A 12,763-nucleotide genomic window follows, 5' to 3' on the forward strand; every position below is an offset into this window, starting at 1 on the left:
CTTTACTGCTCCTGGGGCTTCAGTGACAAAGGGAAGACCTAGTGTGCCCATGGCCTGGGCTAGCAGTACCTGAAGGGGGCTGGAATTGGGAAGGAAGGTAGTTTATTCCCAGAGACAAGGCATCAAAATGGGAGTAGAGCCAATACCCTCACCTTTCTCTCTGCTCTCAGATCTCATGGTGGTGCCTACCCTTGGCCAAGCCCAAGCAGAAGGCAGGCATTGAGGGAGCCCGGGGAATGCTGCCCATAAGGGTTCAGCCTCCCAGGAACAGAGAGTCAAAGAGGGGCAGAAATTGGATTGGGATGGGGGAGGAGGTGGTAAATGAAGAATGACTAGAACCACCAGGCACTGTGCTAAGTACTTTACTTATATTATTTTATTTTCATAATGACAAACTTATGAGGTAGGTACAATTTATTCCATCCAAAAAATGAAAAAATAGAGGTATGGAGATTAAACCGAGGCTGTTTGACTCTGGATTCTGTGCTCTCAACCGCTACTATTTAACCAAGCTGTATTAAAAATAACATTTTCATCTGGATGTGGTGGCCCATGCCTGTAGTCCCAGCTACTTGGGAAGCTGAGGCAGGAAAACTGTTGAAGCTCAGAAGTTTGAGTCCAGCCTGGTCAACATAGTAAGACCCCCAACTCTAAAAATAAATAAGTAAATAAATTTATTTATTTATTTTTATTTTATTTTATTTTATTTTTATTTTTTGAGACGGAGTCTCGCTCTGTACCCCAGGCTGGAGTGCAGTGGCCGGATCTCCACTCACTGCAAGCTCCGCCCCCCGGGTTCACGCCATTCTCCTGCCTCAGCCTCCCCAGTAGCTGGGACTACAGGTGCCCACCACCACACCCGGCTAATTTTTTGTATTTTTAGTAGAGACGGGGTTTCACTGTGTTAGCCAGGATGGTCTCGATCTCCTGACCTTGTGATCCGCCCGCCTCAGCCTCCCAAAGTGCTGGGATTACAGGCGTGAGCCACCGCGCCCGGCCAGTAAATAAATTTAAATGATATTTTATAACTACTTACCTAATTAGAAACTACTTAGCTAGTAACATACATGCTCCGTGTTTGTCACATAACTGTATCATTGTCATCACTCCTATTTTAATAAATTTGCCCTAATTTCATCAGCAATTCTCCTATAGTCAGTTTCATAAATTTTATGTTGATTCTATTATCTTAAACCTTCTATCTTTTTCTTCAGTTCTGGAGATGTGCCGTATTTGTTATCTACAACATAAATTCCCAAGTATGAAATACAAAATATACTGTCATTTTATTTATTCATTCATCAAATAATTCTTGTAGCCCGGGCATGGTGGCTCACACCTGTAATCCCAGCTACTCAAGAGGCTGAGGCATGAGAATCGCTTGAACCTGGGAGGCGGAGGTTGAAGTGAGCAAAGATCGTGTCACTGCACTCCAGCCTGGGCCACAGAGTGAGACCCTGTCTCAAAAAATAAAAATAAATAATAAATCTTGTTTATCTTATGCCAGGCATCATATAAAACAAAGGAGGTTGCAATCTAGGAAAGAAGACTGACAGTAATTACCAGAATGGGCAAACCACCCCAATCAGGGAACTTGTACTATGTTAAAGAAACAGTCCGAGGCACTGCTTGGCTTGAGAAGGAGGCATTCCAAGACAGAGAGGAGAGCATCTGCAGAATCTTCATGGCATGAAAGACTCCCATGGTATGCTAGGGAATTACAATGGATTATTACAAATGATTAAAAGTCAGAGTATTTGTGGGAAGGGGAACGTAAACAAGCATACGGCTTTTGAATGCAGTTAACAGTTCCCATCTCTTGGCAGGATAGCATAAATTGGAGAACTTTGAAGGACCCAGGTTCATTTAGAGATCTCGTTGGTAGGGACTATGTATTCTCATGAGGAAATTAATGAGCTCCATCCTTGCAGAGTTTTATTCAAAATTCAAAGTCCCAAAAGAAAGTGTGACTGGGCCGGGCGCGGTGGCTCAAGCCTGTAATCCCAGCACTTTGGGAGGCCGAGATGGGCGGATCACGAGGTCAGGAGATCGAGACCATCCTGGCTAACATGGTGAAACCCCGTCTCTACTAAGAAATACAAAAAATAGCCGGGCGAGGTGGCGGGCGCCTGTAGTCCCAGCTACTCCGGAGCTGAGGCAGGAGAATGGCGTAAACCCGGGAGGCGGAGCTTGCAGTGAGCTGAGATCCGGCCACTGCACTCCAGCCTGGGCTACAGAGCGAGACTCCGTCTCAAAAAAAAAAAAAAAAAAAAAGAAAGTGTGACTGGCCTGGTTTGGGCCATGTAACCATCTCTAAGCTAGGAGAAGACAGGGCACTTTGAGAGTACTCATTGGGGGAGTGATACTTCTCCAGAAACAAACTGGGATGCTGACTAGCCAAAAAACAAGTGTTCTCTACAGTGGTTTAGACCATGGAAGTTCTCATCTCCACATGAAGAATATCCGGCGAAGGAGAACCAATGAAACATTCTAAACAGAGGAATGACATTGTTGAATTTGTGTTTCAAGGTGATCACTCTTAGAAACCATGTTGGAGGATACACTGACTGGGAAGGAGACTAGTTAGAAGGCTGATTTAATAGCTGAGGCAAAAGATAGGAAAACTTAAGATCTATAAAATTATAAAATGATACAGGGACCAATTCGAAAGATTGAGAAGTACCACACAACTGGTAGTGGCTGTGATTAGTAAAGATAAAGGTCTAAGATAGTTTCTGGATTTCCAATTAGAACTTAGAATAATAAGAACAAAGAATTGCTAGAAAGTGAGGGAAGCGTGCCTCACATTGCAGGATCCTCTAGAATAATTCCAATTTCAAATATGATATCTCATCATTCCAATAACAAAAATTTCATGAAACTCCAGCATTATTGAATCTAAAATACATCTTCAAGATTTCTTTTGCAACTGGCAATAGTACAAAATTATTTTGTCAAACTCAGTTTCTTGATTTGTGGCTTGGAAAATATAATCATAGATCACTGAAGAGATGCAACAGAAACAAAAAATAGAAAACCTATGAGATACCAGTGTATTGAGGAATGGTGTCTGGTAAAGCAAGTGCTAAAGTTTCACTGGAAATAGGACTGTCCTAACCAAGAAGAATCAGAAACTGATGATTAGGCTAAAGAGGTCTTAGGGAAAAAAAGACAATATCTTTTGGCAGTAAGAAGCTAACGTCTGTCAAACTCCAGGGGTAGAGCTGGCTCAGATAGAAGCATGACAATAGCTCCTTTAACCTCAACCAAATCTATCACTGTGGATGTAGATTAAAAGTCATTATGTTTCCAAATCTACAGAGAGGTATGGTCCACGGTACAAATACTTGAATCCATCACAAAGACTCTGGTACCCACCAATCTAAGGCTGAATTGATCGTCAACATCATGTACAATGATAATTATGGGCATTTCCTTTTATTGAATCTAGTCCTTCAGACATCTTTGGAGGCACAAAGAAGCTGCTTCTGGGTATTTTAATTCCTAGGGTATTTTTTGTCTCGATTATTTCTCTTAGTCACATGTGGTCATGAATGCTCTTTTTTTTTGGCATCCTTTTTTTATATTTTTTATACTTTAAGTTATAGGGTGCATGTGCACAACGTGCAGGTTTGTTACGTATATATACATCTGCCATGTTGGTGTGCTGCACCCAATAACTCGTCATTTACATTAGGTATATCTCCTAATGCTATCCCTCTGCCCTCCCCCCACCCCACAACAGGGCCCAGTGTGTGATGTTCCCCATCCTGTGTCCAAGTGTTCTCATTGTTCAATTCCCACCTATAAGTGAGAACATGCGATGTTTGGTTTTCTGTCCTTGTGATAGTTTGCTGGGAATGATGGTTTCCAGCTTCATCCATGTCCCCACAGAGGACATGAACTCAGCTTTTTTATGGCTACATAGTATTCCATGGTGTATATATGCCACATTTTCTTAATTCAGTCTATCATTGATAGACATCTGGGTTGGTTCCAAGTCTTTGCTATTGTTAATAGTGCCTCAGTAAACATATGTGTGCATGTGTCTTTCTAGCAGCATGATTTACAATCCTTTGGGTATATACCTAGTCATGGGATGGTTAGGTCAAATGGTATTTCTAGTTCTAGAAATACCTAGGAATCGCCACACTGTCTTCCACAGTGGTTGAACTAGTTTACAGTCCCACCAACAGTGTAAAAGCATTCCTATTTCTCCACATCCTCTCCAGCATCTGTTGTTTCCTGACTTTTTAATGATCGCCATTCTAACTGACATGAGATGGTATCTCATTGTGGTTTTGATTTGCATTTCTCTGATGGCCAGTGGTGATGAGCATTTTTTCTTGTATCTGTTGGCTGCATAAATGTCTTCTTTTGAGAGGTGTCTGTTCATATTCTTTGCCCACTTTTTGATGGGGTTGTTTGTTTTTTTCTTGTAAATTTGTTAAAGTTCTTTGTAGATTTTGGATATTAGCCCTTTGTCAGATGGGTAGATTGCAAAAATTTTCTCCCATTCTGTAGGTTGCCTGTTCACTCTGATGGTAGTTTCTTTTGCTGTGCAGAAGCTCTTTAGTTTAATTAGATCCCATTCCTCAATTTTGGCTTTTGTTGCCATTGCTTTTGGTGTTTCAGTCTCATGAAGTCCTTGCCCATGCCTATGTCCTGAATGGTATTGCCTAGGTTTTCTTCTAGGGTTTTTATGGTTTTAGGTGTAACATTTAAGTCTTTAATCCATCTTGAATTAATTTTTGTATAAGGTGTAAGGTAGAGATCCAGTTTCAGGTTTCTACATATGGCTAGCCAATTTTCCCAGCACCATTGATTAAATAGGGAATCCTTTCCCCATTTCTTGTTTTTGTCAGGTTTGTCAAAGATCAGATGGTAGTAGATGTGTGGTATTATTTCTGAGGGTTCTGTTCTGTTCCATTGGTCTTTGTCTCTGTTTTGGTACCAGTACCATGCTGTTTTGGTTACTGTAGCCTTGTAGTATAGTTTGAAGTGAGGTAGCATGATGCCTCCAGCTTTGTTCTTTGGCTTAGGATTGTCTTGGCAATGCGGGGTCTTTTTTGGTTCCATATGAACTTTAAAGTAGTTTTTTCCAATTCTGTGAAGAAAGTCATTGGTAGCTTGATGGGGATGAATGGGGATGACATTAAATCTATGAATTACCCTGGGCAATATGGCCATTTTCACGATATCAATACTTCCTATCCATGAGCCTGGAATGTTCTTCCATTTGTTTGTGTCCTCTTTTATTTCATTGAGCAGTGGTTTGTAGTTCTCCTTGAAGAGGTCCTTCACATCCTTTGTAAGTTGGATTCCTAGGTATTTTATTCTCTTTGAAGCAATTGTGAATGGGAGTTCGCTCATGATTTGGCTCTCTGTTTGTCTGTTATTGGTGTATAGGAATGCTTGTGATTTTTGCACATTGATTTTGTATCCTGAGACTTTGCTGAAGTTGCTTATCAGCTTAAGGAGATTTTGGGCTGAGACGATGGGGTTTTCTAAATATACAATCATGTCATCTGCAAACAGGGACAATTTGACTTCCTCTTTTCCTGATTGAATACCCTTTATTTATTTCTCCTGCCTGATTGCCCTGTCCAGAACTTCCAACACTATGTTGAATAGCAGTGGTGAGAGAGGGCATCCCTGTCTTGTGCCAGTTTTCAAAGGGAATTCTTCCAGTTTTTGCCCATTCAGTATGATATCGACTGTGGGTTTGTCATAAATAGCTCTTATTATTTTGAGATATGTCCCATCAATACCGAATTTACTGAGAGTTTTCAGCATGAAGGGCTGTTGAATATTGTCGACGGCCTTTTCTGCATCTATTGAGATAATCATGTGGTTTTTGTCTTTGAATGCTTTTTTTGAGACTGCTGAATCTGAACCTGAGTCTTAGGAAAAGGGCCCTGGAGATTAGCAGGTGCAACCTCATATTCAATGTAGGATTTAATCTTCTAATTTTTCAGATGAAGAAACAGAAATCCCAAGAGGTTAAAAGAAGCAGAGGGCATATAGGACCATATAGGACAAGAGCACAGACCCTGAAGCCTAAACTACCTATTAGCTTCTTAATCTTGATGAGGGTCCTTATCTTCTTTGTGCCTGTTTCATCATCTGTAAAACAGGGAAAATAATACCTACCTCAAATGGTAGTTGTGAAGATTCACGAATTAAACCAGAAAAAGTGTTCAGAACAGCCTAACACATAGTAAGTTCTATGTGAGTACTTGTTTTCATGAGTATACCAAAGAATCCTGTGGCAAGTAAGGTTCTGAACCTACCTGTACTAAAGTTAAAAGAAGAAAATTCTATCCAGTGACAAATTTACAATGACTACAAATGGATGTCATATGCACTATCCTTTTCTCTCCATTACACAACTGGCATCTGAGTTATTCAAATTAATCCAAGAAGTTTCTGTTGTGACAAGCAGGTATGGTAACCAGTTCAGAGAATCAAAGTCCAGAGACCAAAATAGTCTGAAACGTGGCCTTTTGATGTGAATTTAAATAGAATTAAATCACTCCTCAGGCATCACCTTCCTTCCACATCACATCAATATTTCTATAACTCGGGTACATCTTCTGTCAACTGTGGTCTTAATGAAGTAAAGGATTGGATTCTGCCTTTGATATAATTCTTGGAAAGGCTGCTAGTTCAACTTTTCTTTGGCCGGTCAAGATTGTTTTTCAACAGGTTCTCTAGCCAATAATGTTATAATATATACCAAATAAATTAAGACATGAACATTGCTGTGAGGTGGAAAAATAAATACCTAATGGAACTCCTGTGGTGCTGACAACTGTAATTTGCAAAAAGTTTGACTTACCAAGTATGGCCCAAATGGCTTATTTTATAAAAAGAAGTATGTAGCTAATGAATACCCAAAGCAAAACACTCAGTATGCAAGGAGCTTGCTTGTGGAACATTAGCTATGATAATTATTTGTAGTACACAGTGTTCCTTCAACCCTGCAGTAATAAAGTAACCTCTTAAAGTATAAAATAGCAATGAAAATATTCATCACTGCACACATGCCTGGCATAGAGTAGGTACCCAATGATTTAGTAGGTAAATAAATTTAATGACTGCCAATTAAAAAGTATCTCATGTTAACTTGACTCTTCATTACTTGACCTAAGGCATTTGAAGAAAATGTGAGGAATTTCTTATGTAATTAACTATTTAATATGTAATGGGTAATAAGGAACCCCAATAATAAGGTATATTGTTACTAGATGGCATAAAAAATAAATTTAAAGAAAATAAATGAAAGTTTTAAAACTCAAACCTCTTAGTTTAGTTTGAGTTTTAAAACTTCCATTTATTTTCCTTAAATTTCTTAATTTCATAATCTGCTTATTTAACATTTCAAAGGCTGAGAATTATCAGGTGTCAAAAATGTGCTTCCCATCCTAGAGATTAGGAGAAAATCTTTTCAAAAACTATAAAAGTGGGGCAGCCACTTCACAAAATAGCCTGGCAGTTCCTCAAAAGGTTAAAGATAGAGTCACCAGATGAGCCAAAATTTCCACTCCTGGGTATATAACCAAGAAAAATGAAAACATGCCCTCACAAAGACTTGTGCATGAATGTTCATAGCAGCATTATTCACATGAGCCAAAAGTGGAAACAGCGCAAATACCCATCAGCTGATGAACAAATAAAGAAAATGTGGTATATCCATACAATGGAATATTATTCTGCTATAAAAAGTACTTGTAAATGTCACAATTTATAAGTACAAAAGTACTTATAAATGCTAAGTGGAAAGAAGCCAGATAGGAAAGGCTACATGTTATATATTCCATTTATATGAACATTGCAGAATTAGGTGAATTTAGAGGCAGATAGAAGATTACTGGTTGCCTAGGGCTGGAAAGGGGGACCTGCTTGGGGAAAATGGGGAGAAGCTCCTAACATGTACTAATGAGCATGGGGTTTCCTTTTGGGATGATGAAAATTTCTAAAATTGATTGTGATGATGATTGCACAACTCTGTAAATATGCTAAAAAGCATTAAATTTTACACTTTAAATTGCATGTCAATTGTATGTCGAGTGAATTGTATGGTATACGAATTACATCTCAATAAAGCTGTTACTTAAAAAAAATACAGCAGATGTAGCTTTAGCTCTGCTTGTGTGTGTGTGGTTTTTTTTTTGTTTTGTTTTGGTTTTTTTGCTTTCTTTTTTTCTGATTCTTTTTTTTTCTATTTTATTGTATTTTATTTTTACATGAATAAGTTCTTTAGTGGTGATTTCTGAGATTTCAGTGCACCCATCACTGGAGCAGTGGACACTGTACCCAATGTGTAGTCTTTTATCCCTCACCATCCCCTACCCTTTCCCCCAGTCCCCAAAGTCCAATGTATCATTCTTATGCCTTTGCATGCTCATAGCTTAGTTCCCACTTATGAGTGAGAACATACGATGTTTGGTTTTCCATTCCTGAGTTACTTCACTTAGAATGATGGTCTCCAATTCTATCCAGGTTGTTGTAAATGCCATTATTTCATTCCTTTTTATGGCTGAGTAGTATTCCATGGCTTGTGTGTGTGTGTATGTATGTGTGTGTGTGTGTGTGTGTGAACTTTATCCACTCATTGATTGATGGGCATTTGGGCTGGTTCCCTATTTTTGCAATTGTGAATTGTGCTGCTATATACATGCATGTGAAAGTATGTTTTTCATATAATGACTTATTTTCCTCTGGGTAGATACCCGGTAGTGGAATTGCTGGATCAGATGGTAGTTCTGCTTTTAGTTCTTCAAGGAATCTCCACACTGTTTTCCATAGTGATTGTACTAGTTTACATTCCCACCCATAGTGTAAAAGTGTTCTCTTTTCACCGCATCCGTGCCAACATCTATTATTATTTGATTTGATTTTTTTATTATGGCATTCTTGCAGGAGCAATGTGGTATCACATTGTGGTTTTCATTTGCATTTCTTTGATCATTAGTGATGTTGAGCATTTGTATATCGTCTTTCGAGAATTGTCTATTCATATCCTTAGCCCAATTTTTGATGGGATTGTTTGTTTTTTTCTTGCTAATTTATTTGAGTTCCTTATAGATTCTGGATATTGGTCCTTTGTCAGATGTATAGATTGCAAAGATTTTCTCCCACTCAGTGGGTTGTATGTTTGCTCTGCTGATTGTTTCTTTTGCTGTGCAGAGCTTTTTAGTTTAATTAAGTCCCATCTCTTTATCTTTGTTTTTGTTACATTTGCTTTTGGGTTACAAGTCATGAAGTCTTTGCCTAAGCCAATGTCTAGCTTATCTTCTAGAACTTTTATGGCTTCAGGGCTTATATTTAAGTCTTTGATTCATCTTGAGTTGATTTTTGTATAAGGTAAGAGATGAAGATCCAGTTTCATTCTTCTACATGTGGCTTGTCAAGCACTATTTGTTGAATAGGGTGTCCTTTCCCCACTTTATGTTTTTCTTTGCTTTGTCGAAGATCAGTTGGATGTAAGTGCTTGGCTTTATTTCTGGGTTCTCTATTCTGTTCCATTGGTCTATGTGCCTATTTTTATACCAGTACCATGCTGTTTTGGTGACTATGGCGTTATAGTATATTTGAAGTCAGGTAATGTGATGCCTCCAGATTTTTTCTTTTTGCTGAGTCTTTCTTTGGCTATGGGGGCTCTTTTTTTGGTTCCATATGAATTTTAGCATTGTGTATTCTAGTTCTGTGAAGAATGATGGTGGTATTTTGATGGAAATTACATTGAATTTGTAGATTGCTTTTGACAGTATTGTTATTTTTACAATATTGATTCTACCCATCCATGTATGTCAATTGAATTGTATGATATATGAATTATTATCTCGATAAAGCTGTTCCAAAAAAATACAGCAGATATAATTTTAGCTCTGCTTGTGGTTTTCAAAAATATGTCAAAAAAGCACAGCCTTTAAATTAATCTAGTAGAGCAACAGAGTTGCTTAATATTCTGCCAAGTTAGGGGTCGACAAGATCAGGCTGGAATAACCATGAAAAATTGCAACCTTCAGATAGAGGATTCACTGTTTAATGTAAGTTGTGACATATGCTGGCACAAAGGACACAGAACAACACATAGGGCCAGGTGCAGTGGCTCACGCCTGTAATCCTAACACTTTGGGAGGCTGAGGTGGGAGGATCACCTGAGGTCAGGAGTTCGAGACCAGCCTGGCCAATATAGTGAAACCCCATCTCCACTAAAAATGCAAAAATTAGCTGGGCATGGGGGTGTGTGCCTGTAATCCCAGCTACTTGGAAGGCCGAGGCAGGGAGAATCACTTGAACCCGGGAGGCAGAGGTTGCAATGGGCCAAGATTGCATCATTGTACTCCAGCCTGGGTGACGGAGTGAGACTCCATCTCAAAAAAACAAAGCAACAAACAAACAAACAAAAAATACATATATAATCTCTATCTTCTGCCATTGGAAGGTTTCCCTAACTATCCAGGTTGCAGGATAAATGTCAGAGAAATTTTGTAGAAGCTGATTTTTATCAATCCTGAAAAATTAGCTCTCCGCTTACTCACTAAGCTGTAGTCACAGCGAGCTTCTGTAGTATCTTTATTAGCAGTGTGAAAGTCTGTTCTCATGCTGCTATTAAAGACATACCTGAGACTGGGTAATTTATAAAGAAAAGAGGTTTAATTGACTCACAGTTCCACATGGCTGAGAAGGCCTCACAAGCATGATGGAAGGCAAAAGAGCAGCAAAGTCATTTCTTACATGGTGGCAGGCAAGAGAGTGTGTGCTTCATAAAACCATCAGATCTCATGCGACTTATTCACTATCACAAGAACAGTATGGGGGAAACCGACCCCATGATTCAATTATCTCCACCTGGCCCTGCCCTTGACACATGGGGATTATTACAATTCAAGGTGAGATCTAGGTGGAGACACAGCCAAACCATATCAGCTTCCTAATGCTTTAATGAGTTCTACCTACTCCAGGGCCTTTGTATCTGCTTTCCTCGGGATCTGAGCCCTCACTCTTCCTCCAGGCCTCCACCTAGCAGGCTCCTCACCAGTCAAGTCTCTGCTTCAATGTTGCTTTCTCAGGAAAACTTTCTTAGCTCCTGCTAGTGAAAATATTCTTCCTCCACCTAAGCTCTCTCTTTCTTTCCTCTGTTTTATTTTCTCCACAGCACATGAAATTCTCATGTGTTTATCAACTTCTTGCCTGCCTTCCTCACTGAAAGCAAGCTCCATAAGAACAGAAGCCCCACCTGCCTGTTACTCTAATACATCCCTGTACCTACAACACTGCCAGGTAGGCTGAGGGTACTTGATAAATATTTATTGAGTGAATGATCTCCATGGTACAAGTTATAATCAACTTCCATATACAACACCCAAAATGATAAGCTCCGTAGTCGAGATCGCACCTTGTACAAGAGTCCAGAGAACAGTCTCTATCTCTAGCTGCCTACTGGCTGAAAGGTCAAATGAGTCTCTTGGCTCACACTGGAAACCTAGTTGGCCACCAAGGGACTTCCCGTGCCTTAGCACTAATCCTTCCTTACCCTAGTCTCAGGTCAGATGGCAGAGCGCTCTCAGGGGCCTTTCCTGTGGGTTTATAAATAAGTCTGGGCTCATAATTGATCTTAGACTGGCCTACATAGCATCTTGCCCTGAGTTTGCTCAGTGAGCAGGACAGCTCCCAGTAAGATCAGTAAACAGTCACGCAGAGAACAGCCCAGAACAACACCCTGGCTCTAAGAGGTCATACAAACTCCACACATTTAAGATCCCCTCTCAAACCTTCCCCCCACCATCTCTATAGAGGCAGTTCATCCCAGTTATGCAACAGACTTAGGAATTGTTCATTCTTACTGGAACGGCTCTCTGGCTTACTTTTCCTGAAAGTCATTTTATTCAAGTGGACACTCAAATGTTACCCCATCTACAATCCTTAATGAGTCACTCAATGCTTCATAAACTGAAGAGTGCTGGTCACACAAGAGGCATTATTATAAAGGACCAACAATTGGAAATTGTTTCCAAATTATACCAACAGTTGTGAGTTCTTTGAAAACAAATTACTTAAAATAGTATTTGAGATTTTTTAATTATTTAAAAAGTTACATTAGAATGATTTTTATGGGTACAGCTTTAATTTATTTGGGTACTGAACACAGAACAGTGATCTGAGACTCCCATTTACAAGGCCTGACTTCATATTTAATAACACAAAACAATGGAGCTTTGCCAAGACCAGTTCAGTCGGGGAGACCCTAACCCAGTGGCGCTAGAGGAATTAAAGACACACACAGAAATACAGAGGTGTGGAGTGGGAAATCAGGGGTCTCATAGCCTTCAGAGCTGAGAGCCTCGAACAGAGATTTACCCACATATTTTTTGACAGCAAGCCAGTGATAAGCATTGTTTCTATAGATTATAGATTAACTAAAAGTATTCCTTATGGGAAACAAAGGGATGGGCGGAAATAAAGGGATAGGCTTTGGCTAGTTATCTGCAGCGAGAGCATGTCCTTAAGGCACAGATAGCTCATACTATTGTTTGTGGTTTAAGAATGCCTTTAAGCGGTTTTCCCCCTGGGTGGGCCCGGTGTTCCTTGCCCTCATTCCAGTAAACCCGCAACCTTCCAGCGTGGGCGTCATGGCCATCACGAACATGTCACAGTGCTGCAGAGATTTTGTTTATGGCCAGTTTTGGGGCCAGTTTATGGCCAGATTTGGGGGGTCCTGTTCCCAACAGAGCTTAATGACTAGAGAATACCT

Source organism: Papio anubis, chromosome 11, assembly GCF_008728515.1.
Source record: "Papio anubis isolate 15944 chromosome 11, Panubis1.0, whole genome shotgun sequence".
Classification (NCBI taxonomy): domain Eukaryota; kingdom Metazoa; phylum Chordata; class Mammalia; order Primates; family Cercopithecidae; genus Papio; species Papio anubis.